Source organism: Eriocheir sinensis, chromosome 14, assembly GCF_024679095.1.
Source record: "Eriocheir sinensis breed Jianghai 21 chromosome 14, ASM2467909v1, whole genome shotgun sequence".
NCBI classification, from domain to species: domain Eukaryota; kingdom Metazoa; phylum Arthropoda; class Malacostraca; order Decapoda; family Varunidae; genus Eriocheir; species Eriocheir sinensis.
The window spans coordinates 19,525,658-19,550,357 of NC_066522.1; the positions used below are offsets into that span (position 1 = coordinate 19,525,658).

The 24,700-nt window shown below is 44.7% G+C and overlaps 1 long non-coding RNA gene across 1 annotated transcript in view; it reads right to left on the reverse strand.

Moving 5' to 3' along the window:
* The window catches only part of LOC126998690 (uncharacterized), a 55,405-nt gene that overhangs the window by 29,794 nt on the left and 911 nt on the right, over positions 1-24,700 (reverse strand). The gene's annotated exons all lie outside the window — the stretch shown is intronic.

Consider the following 24,700-nt stretch of genomic DNA (forward strand, 5'->3'; position numbering starts at 1 on the left):
AGACCACAACCCCAACATCAGCAACTACGAAATCATCACAAACAACACAACATCAACATCAACGACAACAGCAACGAAAACACCAGCAAGAACATAAACAACAACAACAAAAACGAAGAAACAGAGGGAATGAGACAGCAGAGAGGGGAGAGCAGCAGCAGCAATGAAGACAACATGAGCAAACCACAATGGAAATAAAAAAAACACCGTGACTAAAACTTCAACCGCAAACACGACGATGATGATGATGATAATGATGATGATGACGAAGGTGAAAACAGCAGAAGCGAATACCAGAAAGACAACAACAACAACAACAAAAGTCAAAGTGGTAGTAGTAGTGGTAGAGGTGGTAGTATTTGTTGTTGTTGTTGTTGTTCTCCACGGTCACAGATGCAAGACAAAGACGATCAAGCTGAGTTAAAAAAAAACATCTCAAGGGAAAAAAAACACTTACACGCAACGAGGGGGGTCGACCACACACACACACACACACACACACACACACACACACACACACACACACAGAGCAACCCCCCCCCCCTCCACACACACACAAACAAACAAACAAACACATACACATCAGCACTCCCCCCCCCCCCACCCCGTCTCGTGTTTGCTTTTCTCACGGTTTTCATGAGACGCCACGTGACGGAGGGGACTTGTTTGCTGTCAAGGCCATGGTGATTTCTTAAAGATTAGCCCTGAGAATCCCTCCCGACCTGAACGTCTCTTTTTGCCTCCAGATCATAAGAAAAGGAACACGTGACGCCCAGGGTAGAAGAATGCGCAAAAGATGGCGTTTAATACTTCACCCAGAGAGAGAGAAAAAAAAAATAGGGTTGAAATAATAAAACTGGTGATAAAATATTGGAAGCACAACTAATCAATAAAACAGCTTGAGTGACGAAAATATCAAACACACACACACACACACACACACACACACACACACACACACAGAGCCATAATAATAATCGCATACGTACACGCCAGCAGCCGCCCTCTCCCTTCCACCCATCCCCAGTCCTCCCTTCCACCCGCCCTCCCCCCTCCCTCCCCCTCCCACGCCAGCCAGCCTGCCGTGACGAGGAGGCTGCCTGTCGACGGAGCAAGATTTATGGTTCCCGCGCCGCTGCTCCCCGAGGATTGGCTGTAAGACAAAAGTTCACGAACGACACCACCACGCAACACCTTCCTCCCGCCTTACCGCCGCCTCCACCAGCGCGCTCCTTCTGCCTTTAACGGGGAGGGAGGAAGCCAATACTACTTACAACCATTTCTGTCTCATTAGAGGTTAATTCAGAGGTCAAACGATGGGAAGGCTGTTGCGTGGGAGGTGGCGTCCCTCACCCTAAGAGTAACCGGGTGGGCTTGCAGGGGGGAACTCGAGGCGTGTCTGTGTGTGTGTGTGTGTGTGTGTGTGTGTGTGTGTGTGTGTGTGTGTGTGTGTGTTTGCGGGAGCGGAGGGTCGAAGGTGGGAAGGCGGGAAAAGAAAAATATGCTTGCCGTCCCTCAGTAAGAGAAGCTAACTAATAATTGCGTAGTATTTACGGCACGACTCGGTTGAAGACACACAGACAGACGGGTATTTCATTTTCCACGCTCCGTGATCTTAATGGGCAAGTTAATTTCCTTATTGCCGCAACTGGATGAACGAAGAGAACGGTGACTCGTGTGTTAACTGTTACGAAAACGCCGACGCCGCTGAGGGAGCCTGGCCGAGGAGAAGAGGAGGAGAGGGAGAAGGAAGAAAGGCACAGGAAAGAGGAGAAAAGGTGGTGGAGGAAGAGCAGAAGGAAGAGGAGAGGATAAAGAAAGAGGAGAGGATGAAGCCTTAGAAAGAGAAGAGAAGAGAAAGAGGAAGAAGCAAAGCAGAGGAAAGAAAAAGGCGGAGAAAGAGTAAGGAAAGAAACAACATGAGAAAGGGAGGAAAAGAAGAGAAGGAGAAAGAAGAAAAGGGAGATGAAGCTAAAGAGGAGCAGTAGAATATGAAAGACCAGGAAACCGAGAAAATGGGAGGACAAGGAGAAAATAAAAAGAATCACAGCAAAGACTTAAAAAAAAGGAAAAGAAACACACGCATCGGACTGAAGGTGGAGTATAGGAGGCACCAACAACACCTGCTCAAGCACGCAATCACCAGGTAACCACAACAAGAAAGAAAACACATAGAACGGCCCTAAGGAAACTGTGTCATGGTCTCAAGTACTCCTTCGGCCACCCTCCAAGTTACCCACCCACGCGAGGCTCAAGGGCGGGCGTCCAAGGCGTGAAAGGCAAGCGAAGAAAACGAATTGGATAAGACTGCAAGCGGTGAAAAAAAATGCTTCCCGTCACGCTGTCGAGCTCTGTTTTGACTCGGTGCATTAAGTGGCAGCGAGCAGAACGTAGAACGCGCTTGCTGGTGAACGCTCAGCTGCTGGGGGTCGTTCCTGCATGGGGAGTGGGGACTGTGTGAGGGAGGTGTCCTTGTCGTAGTAGTTATAGTAGTAGTGGTAGTGGTAGTAGTAGTAGTAGTGGTCGTTGTTGCTGTATTTGTTCCTTTGTTTCTGTTGCTGTTGCTTGTATTGCTTCATAGTTTCTTTTGTCGTTGCTACTGTTATTTTTCTCGTATTTTGTCGTCGTCCTCGTTGTTGTCATCATCGTCGTAGTCGCAGTCGTACGTTATTTGTTTTCTTTTTAGTGTTTTGCAATTGCTGTATTTCCCTGCTATTGTTGCTTCGTGCTCTGCTGGTCTTGTTGTCTGATTGTTATTATTAATCTCGTTGAGGGGCGAAAGTTGAGGCAATGAAACGAATGCCTCTGTGTCTGGGATCCGAGGGCATGGGACGAAATGGTAAATCCTTCCCTTTCCTTCCCGCTTTCAATGTTGCCATACCAGCTGAAAATAAATTAATACGTGGTGAAAACGACGTCATCATCAATCAACACAGTGCACAAGGGGTTTGACTACACGAGGAGGTTGATATATAAGACGAAGCATATCCTCCTCCTCCTCCTCCTCCTCCTCCTGCTTTTCCTCTCCTCCCACATACAGTGATGAGCGCTCGGTGACAACAGAGCAACAACACAATCCTGCAGTCACACCTCCTGCCTCCTCGTCCCCCTCAAAGAGACAACCCATTTCCTTCACGTCAGTATCATCACGCCCTCACGACTCCCTGCCTGTCTTGATTTCTCCCTTTTTTGTTTTCTCCCTCATCCAACGCCATCCCCAAAGCCGCCTGTGATCTATGGCAATTTACCGCTAAGATGTTATTTGATGTTAAACAGACACAAAGGGAGAAGGACTCATTTGGTTTATTGATTAGGGCAGTTTTTTCGTTTCCTCAGAAGCGCATTTTTTTTTGTATTTCTTTTTTCTTCATCGCGTTGGACTTTCGAGGTAAGGCAAACACAACACGTGAATGATTGATCCCCCACCAAGGACGGAGAAAACCTGATGTGTGAGTCTACAAGGTCTGTTTTTTGGGTCCTGACACGCGGGTCCGTTTCTCTTTCTCTCTCTCTCTGTGTCCCCTTCTCCTCTTTCTCTTTCTTGTCCTTGTCCTCGTTTCTCTTTCATACTTCTATGCTAACTAGTGGCACAAACTGTCTTCCCTCGCTCACTTTCTTACATTCTTCTTCCGTTTTCTTCTTTTATTTCTTCTCTTCTTTAGTGCAATCGATGGCGGTAGGCGGATCAGTGACTGTCTCCTCCTCCTCCTCTTCTTTTTTTCCTCATCCTCTTCCACTTATGCACACTCTTCCTAACAACCTGGAGACAGATAATGCACAAACAGCTTCCTCCTAATCCTCCTCCTCCCCTTTCTTCTCCTCGTCCTTCTCCTCCGCCACATCCTCCTCCCCCCCCCCCCCTTGAGCTGAGCAACGCCCGCTCCCAACAGCTTAAAAGCGATGTTCCTGCCACTTTATCGTCAGACGCCCATTTCGCGGTGATTTATGCCCGGCGTGGAATGTTTACCTGGAGGGGTGGGATTAATGGTGTTTGTTTGTTTGTTTGAGTGTATGTGTGTGTGTCTGGTGTCTGTGTTTCACCTAGGGAGGGAGAGAATAGCCAGGGGAAGGTCTGTATGGGTGCTGGAAGCGCACAAACACATACAAACACACACACAAAAAAATAATGCAGAGGGTAATACATTATCACTCCTTCATAATTGCAAAAGAAAATTAGCATACAGTGAGGAGGAGGAGGAGGAGGAGGAGGAGGAGGAGGAGAGAAGAGAAGAAAAAAAATGTATCAAGCGACCTGGGTTAGTGCACCGACCTTTTGTTTTGGATACTGAACATGCTGTCAAATCACTCGAACTTTAACATGCAAAAAAATGAATCCTCTTTGTCTGCGCGAAATGCTTCTTGCGCTATGGAACATATTGTATTTCAGTCCATGCGATTAGCGGTGTGACTTGTATTACGTCACGTTCCTTAGCGGTAGAGAAGTGTATTCGTGTTGTTTGTGAGGTTATTAAAGGTGTTGTTTGGATAGATGGGCTTGAGTTTTAGTGGCTTAACGATCCCCCCCACCCCCCCAAAAAAAACAAGCCTGAATTCATTTGCGATATCACAGTGAAAATAATTACTGTAGATATATGATATTTGAGAACGAGGTATATAGGAAGAGTATAACAGTGATAGGAAAAAAAACAAAAAAACAATCACTTTTTTTTTCTCACTAAGTCCCTTCCCTTCCAACCTCTTCCACACCTCAAAAAACCTTGATCATATTTATATATTTACATTTACATTTTTTTATGTAAACTTATGAAATGTTTGTGTACAGTATACTGCCTAAGTGAAATGACTAGAAAGATTTTAATGGTTTTGAGGTCATACTCGAAAACAAAGGAAACCAATAATTACCACAACAATAACAAAAACAAACAATAATAAGTTGTAATACGTAAGTAAGAGCAATAATAATAACAGAAATGACAATGATATTCTTAATAATACTATTACTACAACTTTTACTACTACTATTACTACTACTGCTACTTCTACTACCACTACCACTACTACTACTACTACTACTACTACCACTACCACTACTACTACTTCTACTACTACTATTACTACTACTGCTACTACTACTACTACTACTACTACTACTACTACTACTATTATTACTTCTTCTACTTCTTCTACATCTACTACTACTGCAATTACCCCTAAAGCAAGTCATGGTGAAAACATAAAAAATAAGAATAACAAAAATAACTTAAAGAAATTTGACGATGGCAATAATATCACTACATTATTAGAGCAATGTAAACAACTGCTCCCATTAGCATGAAGATCAATTTCCTCTATTACCACAATATCGCACCGGTGAGAATAACGTACGGCTTTCGGGAGGTAAACAGTTGGTCATGATGTAAGGTATGCCATAAAAAGTTCAAGGGGGGGGGTGAGGGGGGGTGAAGGGGGGGGAGGGGGGGGAGGAGGGAAGACCGACAATCAAATCAATGCTAAGTTATTAAATATATAGCGTAATCAATTAAACAAACACTAATAACTCTCTCTCTCTCTCTCTCTCAATGTTTTTCTTTCTTTTCTTCTTCCTTTTTTCCTCCTTTCTTCCATTAACCTTCTCTTTTCCTCATCCACTTCCTTACCCCACTATCTCTACCTACTCTTCTTCCACTCCTACTCTTCTCCTTTCCTTCTCTCTCCTTTCTTTACTTCTTCCTCCTCTTCCATCTTCTCTTTTTCCGCCATCTTGCTTATGATTCGCCTCCTGAACAAAGCATCTCGCCGCTAACACCTACACCTGGCTGGCTGGCTCTTAATTATGTGAAGGTGTGGTTCTTCTTACAGCAATCATTATTCTTGTACCTAATCGCCGTCTCCGTCTTCCTCTTTCTCTCTCTCTCCTTCACTTTCCTCCTTCTCTTCTTGCTTCAGTCTTTTCCTGCTCCTTCGATCTCTCCCTCTCTCCTCTTTCTCTCTTTGTTCTTGCCTCAATTTCTTTCTCTCTCCCTCTCTCTTGTTCCTTTTTCTCTCTCTTCCCTATTTTCTCCTCTCTTTCTCTTCTTGCCTCAAACTCTTCCTCTATCCCTCTCTCTTTTACTCCTTCGCTCCCTCTCTCCTCCCTCTTCCCCTTCCTACCTCATCCTCTTCCTCTCTCCCTCTCCCTCTTGCTCCCTGTCTCCCTCTCTCAACACAAACAATCATCGCCACCACCACCACCACCTCCGCCGCCGCCTCCGCCTCGACACCGTAAACTCGGCAGCCAAATTAGCAGTGTGGAGTGGCGCCGCGTGATGGACGGCCGCTGGTGCTGTCATTCTGCGTCTAATCAATTGAGATTACGCATGCAAGGCTCCCAAGGCTCGCGCGATGTGCTTGAGAGGGCCACGACCCGCTAACCTTTGCTTCCCTTGTTTCTCTTCCCTTCCACCCGCCCGCCGAGTTACCAAGCAAAGAGGCAAGGAGGCAAGGAATCAGGCACACACTTTTCACTGCCTCTTTCTCCTCGTGTCACGCTCTTCTTTTCAGGTCACCGCATTCATCACGACACTGGTAGTCACACTTTATTTTTTTTGTCGGACTCCTTCTGCTACTCCTCCTTATCCTCTTTCCTTTTTTCTCATGTTCCTCTTCCTCCTCCTCCTCTTTCTGCTCCTTATCCTTATCCTCTTTCCTTTCTACTCGTGTTTCTCTTTCTCCTGCTCCTCTTTCTGCTCCTTCTCCTTATCCTCTTTCCTTTTTTCTCATGTTCCTCTTTCTCCTCCTCCTCTTTCCGCTCCTTCTCCTTATCCTCTTTCCTTTCTACTCATGTTCCTCTTTCTCCTCCTCTTTCTACTCATGTTCCTCTTCCTCCTCCTCTTTCTGCTCCTTCTCCTTCTCCTCTTTCCTTTCTACTCATGATCCTCTCCCTCCTCCTTCTTCTCCTCCTCCTGCTCTGTCTGTTGTGTATCCTCCTCTCTCTTCTTCTCTTAATTTGCACTATGAAATGTCTCGATTGCACTAGACACGCAGAAACAGGTTGACAAGCACACGAGGAGTCTTGTTGCGATGAGGTTTTAGTTTTTTTTATTATCCCAAAGAAGGCCGCCCTCTTCTAGATAATCGCTGTAGTTTCCATCACTATCATTCCCCGTCTTTTTGTATCTCTCTGTAAATCTCTTGCATCATCCTGTCACTGATTTCAGATTATTATGACGGTAATGCAGACAGTTTAGCGTTACGTGTTGCATCTTAATCTGTTCTTTATTCAGAGAAGGAAAGTAGAAATAGGTAAACGTAAAATTGGGGGCATCTACGCTACAGCTGCACGTGGCCTTAGTGCTCATCTCCTTTTCATTGACCCTTGAAATATATATAAACATGAGTGAAACCTGTATGTGTCACGATGAAGCCTTTACCCAACCGATTTTCATATGTTAAGAAATCAGAAACAAAGAAAACAACGGTGAGGTGAACTGCCGATGCTGAGTAACACTAAATCGTTGAAATGAGCTTAGTGGCGTTGATGACTTATTCAGACTATGACCGCACCGATGAAAAGCCGCTAAGTAGGTGGCGGTATAGCATCGCACGGCACCTGGGACCGGCAAACCCTCCGTCAATAAAGACAAACATGAGATGACGTATGCCGCCTCCTGACCGTAATGAGAGACAGGCGTATGGATAAACGTTAAAACCGACACGCAACGCACCCACGGCAGTACAAACACGGCGGCCGCGAAGGTCAATATTACGAGGAGCGAACACGGTGGTTTTGGCACTCGGATTAGAGAGTTGCGGCGCGGCGGCGGCTTAGGAAATCAAACAACTAAAGGGGCTTTTACACTGGGCAAATTTTCCGTGGATCTTCAGTCAAACCACGATTTCCGCTGGCGTGGTTCTCATTTGTTTCTTGTTATTGCTGCTGATGATGATGGTGAGTAATACCGTCGTCCTTTGGTGAAATCTACCGTAGCTTTGGAAGACCGTGGACTCGTCAGAAAACCGCGGAAATAGGAGAACCACGCCAACGGAAATCGTGGTTTACGGAAGATCCACGGAAAATCTGCCCAGTGTAACAGCCCCTTTACGCACCTTCGGGTAATCAATGGCCTCCAGGTGGGACTCAGGTAGGGACGACAGGCTACGCAGGGGTACCTTTGATTGGCAGACACGGAGAGAGATGGTTAAGAAATGCTCAAAGTTTTCCCGTGATGCTGGATGATCAAACTATCGGATATTTTTTTTTACAGCAAAGGAGACAGCACAAGGGCACACAAAAAAGGAAACAATAAAAAAAAGCCCGCTACTCGCTGCTCCTGTAAAGAATCCGAAGAGGTGGACGAAAGAGCAGTCAATTACGTGAGAAGAGGTGTCCTGATACCTGAGAATGTCTGTATGTCTGTTTGTTTGTCTGTTTGTTCTTCTCTCTATCTGTCTATCTATATTAGCATGTTTATGAATCTGACTTCTGACCTCTTTCTAACTAATTATTTGACAGGGAAGGATGGCCGAGTGGTCAGCGTGCGGACGTGGTAATCCCAAGGTTCTAGGTTCGAGCCCCACGGCAAGACGCTGAGAGTTTTCAAACATCGCCGAGTGCCGCAGGACTACCCACATGCTGTCCGGGTCTTCAGTCAACCCTTACTTCGGTGACTTTGGTCAAGAGGAGCACCGGGGGAGAGGGGGATTGCAGCATGGGCTTAGCAAGTCATATACCACGGCAGCCACTTAAAAAAAAAATAGCCTGCATCACTAATAGGTTGAGGTAGTCCACCAGGCCCCTTAAGTGAGCATACCGGTGCTAGATGTATCACGTAAAAAAAAAAAATCTTCATAAATCTAGTGCATTGCTTGTTGTGCTTTTTTCATTAATTGTGACAGGTAGAGGTGTGTGCATAATACCTTAACAACTAAACCTGCATTGGCTGTACATCGCTGGCAAAGAGTCGGTTGTTATTCATTGCCTGTCTTTTGTGGCTGGAATATCACTTATTTTTTGTTGCTTAGCATATTTGTTCACATGTATCTGCGAAATATGTCTTAGTGTTCAATACAATGCATGTTTCTATTTTGCGTACATGTTCACGGCTCGCCGATAATATATTGACGTGTGTTTTACATCGAACATCAAAAGGATTCGAGTTTATTCACCTCAAACTCACATCAAAGGCGAGACATCACGATATCGTCTGGAATATGCATGAGTGTGTCGTCAAACAGCTATGAGAAAAAAAAAAGGGAAAAAAAAACACATCAAAGAGGCGGTTAGTCAATCCATAACAGAATTTGTCCGGGTTATTTTTTCAGTCCCGTCAAGTTTACGATCGTCATAAACAACACTGAAGGAGGCATGAACAATATTCTCCCTAACTTCAAAGACCGGAATTTCTGTGTTATTTCCGACACGCTGACTCAACCGCCATAAAATGCACTAGAATGAAAATATACCTTTAATTGTGAAGATATGAAACCAATTGTTCTCTAGAAAAAAAAAATAGTCAGCTGAACCGTAAAGTACTTGTCAATCAAACTCTCTGCATATCTCAGGGGAGTTCCTTTCAATTATGCTTTTTTTTTCACCAGTGCAATACGGAAGCAAGTTGAATGACGAATGGTGGAGTCGTTTAAATTACATCTTCTCACCACGTAACAAACCACACGAAAAACATGCACAGTAGAACAAGTAAAATGCCCAAGAAAACATGAAGATTGACTACAATGAGAACACAATAGTTTGAGTTATGGATATCAGCATCTCTCTCTATCTCTCTCTACCTCGCTATCTCTATATTTATCTCCTTCTATGTCTATCTATTCATCTCTCTCTCGTTTCCTCTCTCGTCACACACACACTCACAAAGACACACAACACAGCGCACCCCGAATCTTCCATCATCGGTACGAGCTCAAGTTAAGTGAGTCCAAGGCGAAGGCGAAGTGGCGATTGTCTCGGGCTGAACACGAACCCCCGGCATCACCTTCGTTATGATTCACAGCTCGGAGGAGATTGGAAGACATCACCCTCCTGTCAAGACCCTTCACCCCTCACCCTTCACCCTCACGACACCTCTTCGCTCCTCGGCAGGTGATGGATGCTCACGAGACCGCCAATAACCAAAGAGCCGCCGAGGAAGGAGGGAAGGAAGGAGACGAGTAAAAATAAAAAAATAAAAATAATATTGGTGATGCACATTTCTATTCAATAACCTCTGCATAAATCTACGTTCATAGCACAAAGAAAACATCACTTTACCCAGACACCTCAAACGAGAAAAGGTAAATATATAGGAAGGAGGAGGAGGAGGAGGAGGAAGAAAAAAAACGTAGGTGGGAGATGGAATATGAAAACGTAAAAAAAAAAAAAAGGGTTATTTGCAGCGTAAAACCGAAACAGCTCTTTTAAATTTTTGACAGAAGGATTGACCGCGGCATAAATTCTCGCCGCGCGGAATATACTAGCGATAACCCGACTCCCAGGACTTCCAAGGGCTCGCGAGGACCATCATTGAGCAGCATTTTGCCCGTGTTTGTGCGTGCCTCGACGACCCGCTGATCGACGCAGAGGGATTTATCGGCGGCGTCCTGTGATAAGCGTGAGCCAACCATCCCTCCACCCAATCAGTCAGTAACCCATCCAGTCAGCTAACGAATCAACCAACCAATCAACCAGCTAGCCTGCCAACCATCCCTCCACCCAGTCAGTCAGTAACCCATCTAGTCAGCTAACCAACCAAGCAACCAATCAACCAGCTAGCCTGACAGTCATCCACTCAGTAAGCCAGCCAGTTAGCCAGCCAGTAAGTCAGCTAGTCAGCCAGCCAATAAGTCAAGTCAGTCAGCCAGCCAGTCAGCAAGTCAGTCAGCCAGCCAGTCAGTAAGCTAGTCAACAAACCAATCAGTCAACCAGTTAGCCAGGTAGTCATTCAGTCAGTGCGAAAGTCAGTCAATCAGCTAGTAAGCCAGTCAGTGAGCCAGACAGTCAGCCAGCCAGTCAGTCAATCAGCCAGTCAGTCAGTCCACCAGTAGGTTATTCAATCAACCAGTCAACCAACCAGTCAGTCAGTCAGTCAGTTAGCCAGCCAGTAGCCAGCCAGTCAGACATTCACTCAATCTGCCAGCCAGTCCACTCGTCGGAGGACTTCGGCATCTCAGCAGTTCGGGTCGGCACTTTGCTCCATCTATCTCTATCTATCTACCTTTGTTTCTCTCTTCAAATTCTCTCCGCCTTCAACTTCTCTCCGCCTTCAAATTCTCTCCGCCTTCAAATTCTCTCCGCATTGCTTCACTCAATTTCCTCTTCCCATTCCTATCTCGCTGCCGTCACTCCTCATTCCATCCCATCCCAACCCTGGACACTCGGACACCAGGATGGCTTGCCTTGACTTGGCTTGAGTTGGCGTGGCTTGGCTTGGAGTGACTTGCTTGGTTGCTTGGGTTGGCTGGGTGCAAGGGGCATTCCTTTCCCGGTGATTTAGTAGCTGGGGTGCTGAGTTATGGCGGTGGCCGGGGAGGCTGCGAGGCCCGGCCGGCATCAGGGAGGCGATAAACAACACGCCGTATATCACTCACAGACCACGATGCTTTTCCTCCACAATTCTTTTCCCCGTCCGTGAGTGGCTGAGTGGAGTTGTCTTGGTGCTGTGGGTGTGGGGGGGAGGGGGGTGTTGGGTGGGGTTGGGGTGGGTTTGTGTCTGTGTTTGTGTTTGTTTGTGTTTGTGTTTATGTGGTTTGCGTGTTTGTGTGTGTGTCGACAACTTCTATTCTGATTTTTCCCTACTCTATGGATTTATTTATTTTCCTCTCTCCCTTTTCTTCTTTTCCTTTGCGAGTGATTCTCTTAAGAAACAACTAAGATCCAAACTTACGTGGCTTTTAATCTGAATCTGACAGTGATAATACTTTTTCATTGCTTAACATGTATTTATTTTCTCTTGCTCTCGGTTTTAAAATATTTGCACTTGTTTTTTCAAGTATAAAGCGTATTTTTCGACTCTAAATTTCAGACAAAATTAAGTTGTGGTTAGACGAAAAGTTGCGAAGAGAACTGATGCCTAGTAAACTTTGAGAGGTCTACGAACTAAGCGTTTTTCTATTTACTTTGGCTTTGCATTTAATTTTGGAGAACGTTATAATTTTGCCCGAATTTCCTTCAGTGTCTTACTTTTAAACATTTTGCAAAGTAACGTAGGGTCATATAGTCATCTAGTGATAGCTTATTTTATTAACTATGGACTTGAGAAATAAACTAAGGAAAAGATTGAAATCCGTAACGGGATCAAGAGATTAAAAAATTACCGTAAAGTATTTATTAATAACAATGTTGGACCAGTGAATTAAATAAAAACTAAAAACAGTAAATCCTTGAGAATAGTGTGGATTATAAGGAGCATTATAAGCTATAAGTCTATAAGGTAAGGTAAGGTAAGAGTATTATAAGGAGCTTGACAAAACCGAGTGAGCGAAGGAAACCAAGGAAGCGGAAAACTTGGCGCCTTTGAAAAGAGACACTTCCATGGTGTTGCTAGCGGACTGGCTTCTACACTTCTTCATTCACTTCATTCTTCTCTTATTATCAGATAAATCTTGATATTGCGGATCATTAATTACTTTTTCAACATACGACCACATATTGCCTCCTCTTTCTAATCACTACCTTACCCTCATCGCACCCCTCATTAAAAAAATAAAAAGGAAAACATATAAGAAGCCTAACAACATTGCCTCATCCAGACCTCTCACGCAGGCCAACAGCGTCCCGGCACAGCCCTTCCTCCTCTCCATGACCCCGCCGCGTCCCACGCCATGCAGCTCCCACAATGATTTTGTCGGCATTATTTATTGCTGTCTCAAATTCTAGCGTGAGCTGATTTATGCCGTGGGAGTGTACCATCAAGGAGATATATAGTGCCCCACCCCGAGCCCCGGCCCTGGGTATGTCTCATCGTGCTTGAGAACGACAAAAAGGGACAAAAAATCACCTGCAAAATACCTGGTCACTCGTATGATTTGTCCAGGTTTGTATATATACTGTCACCTGTCGGTCTTTGGGTCGTGACTGTCGCTTCTCGTTCACAAAAAATGCATGAGAAGAAAAACGACAAAAATTGATAAACAGATATATGCTTTTTTCACTGAAGGAAATTATCGTTAAAATAAACCGTTGTGGCCATGATTAGATGAACATATAAAGTTACTATGTGGGTTTATGGTAAATGTTTAAATGTACTTACCTACCTATCTTTCTATTTATACCTTTACATATCTATAAACATCAATCCATCAACCAACTTTTACGCACAAGGAAGGTAAGAGTTCGTGCGTGGTTGTTGATGGATATATATTCCTTTATTTAATTGGTGTCTACGGTCTGTTACTCCCTCTTCCCCATCGTCCTCTTGACTACTTCTACTTAATGAACTCAGGAAGAAGAAACACTCTGAAATAAACTAAACGTGGTGGGAACTGAAGGAAAAGAGTAACAGCTAATTCTTTCGATAATAACCTTTCATATTCGGGTAAAGAGATTCCTTTATATAGGCGCTAAGGTGGTCGTGATTATGGTGCGGGGAGTGATGGCGGTGGTGGCGGTAAAGGTATAGTGACGGTGTTCGTGTGGACGAGGGTGGTGACAAGCGTTACCAGAGATTATCGTACTCAGAACGTTGCATTTATTAGTTACAGATCCAAAACTATCGTACCAACACATAACGTCATTATATTAAAGTTTTCGTTACAACCGTTGACTATTGATCTTTCTTTCACAATAGTTATGGGTCAGAACCAGGAATATACAGTGTGCTGAGTACGATAATCTGGTAACGCTGGTGGTGACAATGGTTATGGCGGCAGCTGTTGTTATGTTATAGTGATGCTGTGTGCGGTGATTTATATATAAGGCTCATTGAATATTGAAATAAAGAGGAAGCGAACCGCAAAATTCAACTTAGAAAGAGTGAGTGAGCGTGTGTTGGGCGGTCGATGTGCGCGGCTAAGGGACGAGGGAGTGTCACAGAAGGAGTGAGGCGTCTTGATGCAAAGAAAACAAAGCAAAGCACACCCCATAATGGCCATTGCAACATGTTTGTGACGAAAGAACTATTTTGCCCTTATGTCCCGTCCAGCACCATGGCACAGGCAGCACACCGGCCTATGCTCGCCAAGCGGGTCTCTGGTGTTGGGTGGGTGTGTTCCCCGTCCGGCACGCAGCTACGTCCGTGGATGGCAGCGACGCCCCGCCCCGCGCCCCGCTGCCCGATCCACCAACAATCGAGCCCCTCACCACTTAAAGCAAGGGGCGGCCTAATATATCATAATGGAACAAAGTTATATATTTAATATTTTACCAATCTCTTATATATTTACTTCTTATATATTTACTACTTATATCTTTACTTGTTTACTTATCTACAGTATATTCTCATCAAATATATTTATACACACACAAGCACAGACACAAGAAAATAATGAGATACGTATGAAAAAAAGAAAGAGAGCAAAACAAAGACAGACAGACGGCGGCCGAAACAAACACACACCACCAGACAAACAGAGGACAAAGTCGATATTACTCTCATTAAAATAACCTGTTTCGGCGTGGAAGGTTGTTTGGACGGCGGGAGGAAGAAGGGGAAGGGCGGCAGAGAGCGAGCGAGAGAAGGGGTTAGTTAATGTTAGTGTGGGACAGTGTGTGAGTCAGGAGAGGAGGGGGTGGAGGGGGTGGGGGGGTGGTGGCTGCCCTTCCTGCCTCGTCATACATAGCACAGTCTTGCCCCGAGAGCGACACAGCTGGTATGTAGGGCTCACACGGGCATAACTCTCAATCAATTTACCATCATTACAGAGTGGGAGAGGCGAGCTTACAATTTTGGCGAGATGGAAGTGGGGAGAAAGGAGGTGGTGGCGGAGGCGGTAGTGAGGGAGGAGAAGGAGGAGGGTGGTCATGGGAGAGAGGAAGGGAGGGGATGTTTATTTGGGTGGGGGAGGACAGGAACGACAAATAAGGTCAAAGGAAGAGGTGAATGAGAGGAGCTGAGCGGTCTTGAGGGAGGGTGACGGAAGGAATAGAAGGGGGGTGATGTTTATGGGGTGGGCAGGTAGGTAGGTGGGTGGGTAGGTAGGAAGAAGAAAGAGTCACACAAAATTAGGGGAAGACAGGAATGAGAGGTTGCCGGGGAGGGAAACAGAGGAAGGGACTAATGAGGCAGAGGAGGGAGAAGGATGTTGAGGAAGTGGGAGGAGGAGGAAGAGATAACAAGATTGGGATGATGAGGGACACAAAAATAACCACAACAAAAACGGAACAAGGTCAACAGGAGTGAGATGTAACACGCGGCGAGTCTCGGAAAAACAGGAGATTGCAGATTACGGAGTTACAGGTTAGGCAGGTGGACTGATTGGGGTTCGGAGGAGGAGGAGGAGGAGGAGGAGCAGACAGGTGTGAAGTGTGGACGGAGATGGGATGGGGAAAAGGTTAATTAGGGGAAATGGAAAGGTGGCTGAAGGTGGTAATGTTGTAATCTTAGTGTATTCTTTTGGTCATATCTCTCTTTTTCAATTTCTAAGACACGCCCAAATTTGGTAAGTGTTTTTTTTATATTTATCTGTCTCCTTTATATGTTAGCAGCGTGTTGGGAGTGTTCTTTTATAGTTTTGTTCGTGTTTTTAGCTTGTCGTCTTTACCGGATTAACAAAAAAATGAAAACACTCACACGAAACACATTGAGGGTCCCAGAAATCGAAGTGAAGACAAGTCATCAATAAAAGTCACATTCTCAATCATTTCCGGACTTACACACACACACACACACACACACACACACACACACACACACACACACACACAAGCGGACATTTGGTAAGGCTTTCGTAGAGAGGTTGTGGTGGGTATTTCCATGGGTAGTAGTTTTGTGAGGGACGTAAGGAAAGGGGAGTGATGTTTATGGGTTGGGGCAATATGACAAGGCTTCTGCAACGTGAATGTGAAAAAAAAAACACTCATGAGAACCCGAATAATCTCCTTCGTGGCCTTTGAAAATATATGTTATGAGAGTCTAAAATGTCTGAGAATACGCGCCTGAGACTATTTTTATTACAACTAAGGACTCAGCTCAAGGGCAACAAAAAGAGTGCAAAAAAAAAAAGCCCGCTACTTACCGCTCCCATAATAGACAAAAATAAAGAGTAGCCAAAAGAGAGGTCAATTTCGGGTGGAGAGGTGTCTTGATACAGTCTTTTTGAAGGAGGTCAAGTCATAGGCAGGAGGATATGCAGACGATGGAAGGCTGAGTGGTTTAGGTGGTTGCATGCGTTCAAAGGGAGTTGGTTGTGTTGTTGACGGTGAGTGTGGGTGAGAAAAGAGAGCGAGCGTCCCCATGAGGTGGTGTTAAATTCCTTATGTTAATCACTTCCCTCTTTTGATTCCTTTTTTTTTTTAGAAGCAGCGAGTAGCGGGCTTTTTTTATTATTGTTTCCTTTTTCTGTGCCCTTGAGCTGTCTCCTCTGTTGTAAAAAAAAAAAAAAATACACTACTTCAGTAAAAGATACACTAATGTAACACCCAGGACGTGCCTAGGCATTGCTACATTACATGGTTTATCTTTAAAATCATCTACATCACTTTTCCTAACAGCAGATCGCCTCGCCTAACCGATTATCACGTTCTTCAATAACTTCTTGCACTTCGAACCTCATCACACTCCGCTCTTCGTCTTGATAATCAGCTTCATTACCTTCCCTAATAGCAGACTGACTAGCCGAATGCCACACCTTTCAAAAAGTATCTCCTTGCGGTTTTGGACTTAGCTACATCGCCTCTTTGTCATGTGAATCGGCCACATTACTTACCTTAACAATAGGCTGACGGACCAATTGCCGCGTCTCTCAGATTATTACTTCTTGCGTTTCAGATTTCACTGGACGAGTAGAACGAGTTTCCCCGCTGAACAAAAACAAACACAGCGTGGATAGTCTTGTCGGTATTTCATGGACACCGAAATCAGCAGCATCGTTTACTTTTACGAACAGGAAATTGACGAAGTGATTGCCATGTCTCTCTTAAAAATATCTTCTTGGCTTTTCATTTGGGATTTCAGTGGCCGCCGCGTCGAACAAGTTTTCCTAAATGAATGAAAACCGGAATAAAGAGTCCTGTCAATATATTCGAGAGGGGCGGAAAAGGTTAAAGTCTCCAACGATCCGTCTTGAGAGCACTGCATCACGGGATCATTAGGCGCTGATTACCGCTCATTACCTGGACTAATTGCAGGTGCGGGGACTGATGATGACGGTGATCGCCTTGCGTCTCTAAATCTTGTCGTCCGGGAAAACATTTAATTAAGATCTGATAAACGGTAATTATGACGGATGATGAAACGATGAATCTGTCGGTGTGATCCATCGTCCTCTTGCCTTTTATCGGCGTCTGAGAGAGGATGCTGGGGCCGTAGAGAGAGAGAGAGAGACAGAGACAGGAAGGGAGAGAGGGAAGTGAGGAAAGGGACGGAAGGAAGGAAAGGTGAAAGATGAAGAGGGAAAGAGATGTTGGATTCGAAGACAGAAAAGGAGGATGAGTAATATGAAAGGTAGGGACAAAACAGAAGAGATTGTGAGACTGTAAATAGAGGGAAAAAAGAAGGAAGGGATAGGTAAGGAATGGAGGGAGGGAGGGAAGGAAGGAGAAAGAGGTCGACGGGGAGATGGAAGGGTAGTAGATAAACCGGGAAAGGGAAGGGTGGAGAAGTATTGAGGGAAGGAGGATGTGAAAGCTGAAGGGAAGGAAGGATGAGGAAAGAGACAGACGATGAGGAACATGATGGAAGGGAGGAGAAAAGACAGTGGGAGAGAGGGAAGAGAAACGGGACGAGGAAAGGAGAAAAGGAAAGAGGGAAGGGTGAGCGGAAGGGAAGGAGGGATGGGAAAAGAGATGGACGAGGATAAACATGATTGAAGGTATGAGGGGGAGGAAAAGGTGAGGTCTTATTTAGGATCAGAGCCACAGAGTCACCTTGCCGGGACGCTGTGGTTGTGACGTGATGTGTGAGGTTCTGGGGATGGTTGGTGAGACGCGTCCCAACCTTGAGGGGAGAGAACCTAACCTGTTAAATAATGATGAAGGCTAATTTAGATGCAGACGCTTTTATACTCCTTGACGGTGGATTGGTGATAGTTTTTTTTTAAGGATGGAGTATTGGGTGATCTGCATACTTTTTGGACATTAATGGAGGCAGCTCAAGGGCAAAAAAAAGTTCCAGAAAAAGGTCCGCTATGTCGCTGCTCCTTAAAAACGTAATGTGTAAAATCCAAACTCGAAATTGGATGGAGAGGTTAAAAAATCTCTCTCCGGTACTTTGATATATTAAACAAGGCACAAATTCTGTTTGGAAGTGAGATTTGTTTACTTCTCACACCGAAATACCTGTTAAGACTCGAAAATGCTTTGAATGACGTGTTTCAGTGAATTTGTGAAGTCAAAATTCTCCTGACTGTGATTTTTTTTTTTACAACAAAGGAAACAGCTCAAGGGCACAAAAAAAGGAAACACTGATAAAAAAAAAGCCCGCTACTCGCTGCTCCTATAAAGTAAAGTGCTTTAACTTCACAAATTCACTAAAACACGTCATTCAAAGCATTTTCGAGTCTTAACAGGTATTTCGGTGTGAGAAGTAAGCAAATCTCACTTCAACCCCCGCAGAGCCTAACGGAGACTTTACCTTCCTCACAGTACTTGATCCTGTCTTGCTACCCGCCGCCCCGCCCCTCTACTACCCGTCCCGGCCCGCTAGCTCTATGATATATGATGTACTCTCTGCTTACAGCCTCTCTGTTATTTTGTTATTTTTATTCTACCGTTACCTGTCTCTCCGTCTCCGTCTCCCTCTCCCTCTCTCTCTCTCTCTCTCTCTCTCTCTCTCTCTCTCTCTCTCTCTCTCTCTCTCTCTCTCTCTCATACGCCTCACAGGTAACCAAAGACCACCTTCATCCTCCCTGGTGTCGCCAAGAGCACGAATTAATGACTTCGTACCCGCGTTTCCTGCTCCTGGGGGTTGAGGTTAAGGGGGTCGGGCAGGAGGGTCAGCTGTTGGTCGCCTCAGCTCATGTCAGTCAGGCTTTTTTTTGTTGTTGATTTGTTAATGAGAGACAGACACACAAGCACACATTTGTTCTTAATTGTCAGTGAAGCATTGGCCAGTAACACAGTCCTGCACACCTCCACTCATTGCTTTCTTTGTTCTTTTGTCATGAAAAAGTATTGAATAAGTTGAAAAATTAGATTGTCTGAAAAGCTAATATGTCCGTTAAACCAAAACAGGCTATTTATATTAAACAGGGACAATAACTGCTTGCAGTAATGGCGCTGGTGTTCTCCGTCCAAGTTTAGAACTAATGCAAGTATTTCAGCGAAGAAGCAGATTCCAGTGTGATGACTCCAAGAACATCCTCAACCCGCAGCGGACACTGCGAGACACTCCGCCGGTCTCTTATTACCGCCAATCGGTCTGACAGTGAGAGCAAAAAACAGTGGTTGGTTCACAACTGAACATCAAACTAGATATATAACCACATGTATGGAATTATGATAAAAAAAACTCAATTTAAACACGGAGGAAATATATATATATATATATATATATATATATATATATATATATATATATATATATATATATATATATATATATATATATATATATATATATATATATATATATATATATATATATATATATATATATATATATATATATATATATATATATATATATATATATATATATATATATATATATATATATATATATATATATATATATATATATATATATATATATATATATATATATATATATATATATATATATATATATATATATATATATATATATATATATATATATATATATATATATATATATATATATATATATATATATATATATATATATATATTAAAACACGGAGGAAATATGTATATATATATATATATATATATATATATATATATATATATATATATATATATATATATATATATATATATATATATATAATGTTTGTGTGTATAACCTATATTTCCGTCATCAGCTTTAATTACAGTAGTCCAGGTCTTTCTTTGTTTCCATCTGTTTCTGTCCTGTGGCTCTAGTTTAGTCTTGATGTAGACCATCTGGTGAACGGCCTTCCCGTGGGTCTTCTAATAACAGTTATTTCCCTATTCGTCAATCTTTGTCCTTCTGTTGTCGATATATGTTCACATCTTTGCCATTTCTCGATTTTGATTACCTTTATTATGTTTGTTATACTAACTACAATACTTTTGAGCTGAGTCATTCTTATCTCTTTCAAGCTAAATTGTCCTCATCAAATCAATCTACATAAAGAACTACGTTAGGTTGCCGCTCACATTGTTCCTCTCGTCAAAACATCTGTAAAAGCAGAAACATTGACGTAAATAACGTGCCTGTACCGGAGATATTAACAAAAAATATAGCGGTTAACGTCCATTGAGGGGAAAAAATAGTGTCGAGTGATTGTTACGGAAAGGTGTGACGCTGAGTCCTAAGCCGGTGCAGGACGAGCATGCCCTTACCCTGCTGTTTTAAAAATATGAATCTCTTGTGTGTTTTAAAAGGCTACGTATAATCAATGGGATGCGTCACGTGACATAGCAGTTGAATCGGCGTGAAGGAAACCCATGCAACGTAAAAGACGCCCTCGTGGTGACGCATGAGAGGTGTAAGAGTTCCCTGGCCGCCTGCTGTTCCTGTTTGTCGCGGCAGGGAGGCGGCCTCGGAGCATCTGCAGGATGGAGCCTTCGCTGCGTCCTTGAGGAGTCCAAACACTAATCTAGCAACAACGCAGAAGACAACACTCCCATATGACCGCTTTATTTTTAATTTATTTTTGCATTCATAAAGTCGTCCACAAAAAACATACTAAATGCAATTGAAGGAAAATAATGGGAATCTCGTACTAATTAGATAGAAAAAGATATTAATTACACCATAACAAAGTAAATAAAATGCAAAATAGATGATATTCTTCTGTACTGATATTGAATTGCGAGGGTTAAGTATAAAAATTGACCTCTCTTTCGGCCACCTCTTTTGATTCTTTTTTGGGAGCAGCGAGTAGCGGGCTTTTTTTATTGTTTCCTTTTTTTTGTGCCCTTGAGCTGCATCCTTTGTTGTAAAAAAATAATAGTAAGAAACTCGTCAGTAAATACAACATTCAAATTCTCACCTTGAGCTAAAAAAATCTAAAACCGTCTTCAGTTTCCCTTTAAATCGGTGTTGAGTGTACGCGTTCACGGTCTGGTGGCTCGGTGACATCGCCATTTTGTGAGTCAAAGTGTTAAATTAAACCGTAGCACCGCACCAGACACCCACACCTTCCCCACCACCCTCTCCCCACCACCGACACTCCTATTTTCCCTCCTCACCTAACCCTCTCTTACCCATCGCTTCTTCTTCCTTTTCTTTCCCTCACTCCTTACGCTTGTCATTTCCCTGCCCGGCCCTTTACTCTCTCAACCTTCTCTTCTCTCTCTTCTGTCTTTCCCTTCCCTTTCCCTTTCCTTCACCTTCTTTTAATCTTTCCCCTCCTGTCTTTTTCCCATCCTCTCCCACCCCATCACCTATACCACCCTGATACTCCTCCACCGCGCACCACCACCACCCAATCACTTGCTCCAGTGCTTTAATAATGCACTACGACCCCAACCACCTGATCCACCACCCAACATTACACCATCCACTTCACCTACCACCCAAACCATCAAACTCCACCACCTCCACCGCCTGCGACTTTACTCATCCTTTCAAACCACCCACTCCACCCTTTCCACCGCCTCCGACCTTAATCTTCCCTTCAAACACTCCAACTCCACTCCTTTCACAGCCTGCGACCTTACCTCCCCTTACATCCCTTCAAACCACTCAACTCCACTCCTTCCATCGCCTACGAGCCTTCCCATTCCATCACCGCCGCTCGCCCCATCCCTTCGGCAGTCCAGGACCCAGCTCAGCCACCCATTGCCAGCCATGACCACCAACTACCACCTTCTGCATTCATCCATTACCTACACGACCACATCCATCCACTTAATCTTCGTGATGAACCACTTCCACCTACAACGCATTCCCTCCACCCAACAGAAACCATCCACCTATACTCCCCACGATCTTCCACCCACTCCTCCCCCACCCACAAGTCACATTCACCCATCCAACACCACCCATCTTCCACCCCTTCACCCAGTAGCCGCCGCCCCATCCAGCAGGCAACCAGCGTCCGTAATGGTCAGTCTCTCCCGATACACATCCTTTTCGACGTAGCTTCTAGGGCGACATTATCGTGAAATATTTTGACGCTAATGTCCCCCCTCGGCCGTTCACCGGAGCAGCGCCTCGACGCCTCATATCCGGACGCTATAACGAAACGCTTCACGGGTTCCGGACGGGGTCGTGAGTGGCGTTGTGTTACGGTGCGTTTAGCCCTACTACGTTACGGCGGGGGCGGGGCTCACTGGATTTATTGTTTCACGTGTGGTCTGAACGTAGCCGAGTCGCGACGCCATTTGGGAAAGGGACTGGACGGGAAAAGAGAGGATGAGGAGGGTGGGGGGTGGTGGGGGTGAAGTTAAGAGAAGGTGAAGAAAAGGGATGGGAAAGAGGGAGAGATGTAAAGGGGAGAGGGTTGGGTAAGGATGGGGAAGGAGAGAAAAGGTAAGAGGTGAAGGAAAGGAAAGGAAGGAGAGGCAAAAGGGAGGAGAGGGTTGAGTGAAGATGGAAAAGAGGATGGGAAGGGTAGGGGATGGGGATTGGGGGTTGAGGAGGTGAAGGAGAGGGAAAGGAAGGAGAAGCGTAAAGGGTAGGAGAAGGTTAGGTGCAGATGGGAAAGGACAGAAAGGGTAAGAGGTGAAGGAAAGGGAAGGGAAGGAAAGGCGAAGGGTAGGAGAGGTGTTGAGTAAGAATGGAAAAGGACAGAAATGGAAGGTTTTGAGGAGGTGAGGGAAAGGGAGAGGAAGGAGAGGCGTGCAGGGGAAAAGGTTGGGTAAAGACAGGAAAGGACAGAAAGGAAAGGCTAAGAGAAGGTAAAGGAACAGGAAAAGGAAGGGAAAGAGACGAGAGAGACGAAAGGGTTAAGGATAGAAGGGGCAGGGAAAGGAAAAGGGTAAGAAGTGAAGGAAAAGAAAAGGAAAGAGAAACCATGGGTAGGAGAAAGTTGGGTGAGGAGGGAAAATACAGGAAGGAAGGGAAATGGAAGGAGTAAGATATGATGGAATGGAAAGGGAAGGAGACGCAAAAAGAGGAAAGGGCTGGGTAAGAACGGAAAAGGGACAAGAAGGGAAGGGGAATGGAAAAGGTATAAAGTGACGGAAAGGGAAGGGAAAGGAAAACAATTATGATGAAAGAAGGGTATGGTGTGATGGTTGCAGGATGGGAAAGAGAGATGGTACGGGGAAGAAAAGGAAACTGAAGGGAAGGAAAGGTAAAGGAGGATGTGGCCCTGTGGAATGAAAGAAAAAAAATGAAAGAGAAGGAGAGGAAATGTAAAATGAAGGGAAAAAGAAGACGAAGAGGAGCGAAAGGAAGGGAAGAGAACGGATGGGATGGAGAAGGGAAAGGATGATGTGAAAAATGTAGGAAAGAGAGGGAGGGAAGAGGAAGAGAAATGGGAGGAACGGGCGAGAAAAAAAGGGCTATGTGAAGAGGAAAAAAGAAGGGGACGGAAGGACAGGATAGGGATGGATATAAGAGGATGGAGAGGATGGGAGCATGGGAGAGGGAAAATAAAAGGAAGGGAAGGGTGGTGCAGAGAATGGCAGGATAGGAAGGGAACTGAGGGACGGTACCAGGAAGAGACGGATGTGGGGAGGTATTTTGGGGCTTCCTACATTAGTGTAATGAATATAATGAGGTGTCGTTCGGGAACATAGACAGACAGACAGACAGACAGAAATACAGACACAGACAGACAACTAACCAAACAGACAGACAGACAGACAACTAACCAAACAGACAGACATAAAGACAGATAGGCGGACAGACAGAAAGGCAGCTAAACAAACAGGCTGGCAGAAAGAGACAGACAGAGAGACAGTTAACAGACAGACAGACACACAAAGACAAACAGTTATAGAGCGGAAGACATGCGGGTAGGCAGGTAGGCAGTCAATCAGATAGATGGGCAGAGAGAGACAGACAAACAGGAATATACATAATAAGATTGACACAGAGAATCAGGGGCGCCCACACAGACGCCCGCGCACGCAAACACACACACAAAACTAAATAAAACAGAATAAAACACTTAAGGAAGGCAAGTAATTGATGAAATGACACACAACATCTAATCAAATTGCTCATACCATTGCTCATCACCATCAACACCATATTAGCATCATAGCCACTACCAGCAACATCAACATCACCTCCACACTACCGCCACCCTCACCATCACCAGCACCACTCCGCACCATCACCACGTTTCCTTCCTCACCACACCGCCGTGCCCGCTGCTGGCCAGGTAGCGATGCGAGGCGGTCATTAGAAGCTGCCTGGCGAGGGGGGGAGGGGGGTGAAAGGCCGGAGAGCAGGTAAGGGGGTGGAGGGAGGGGGAAGGGCGGGGGAGCAGGTGGGGTGGTAATGGTACCCCTCCTGCTGATCACCGGCCGTAAACACCACGATGTATTGCAAGGTGTGTGTGTGTGTGTGTGTGTGTGTGTGTGTGTGTGTGTGTTACGCCC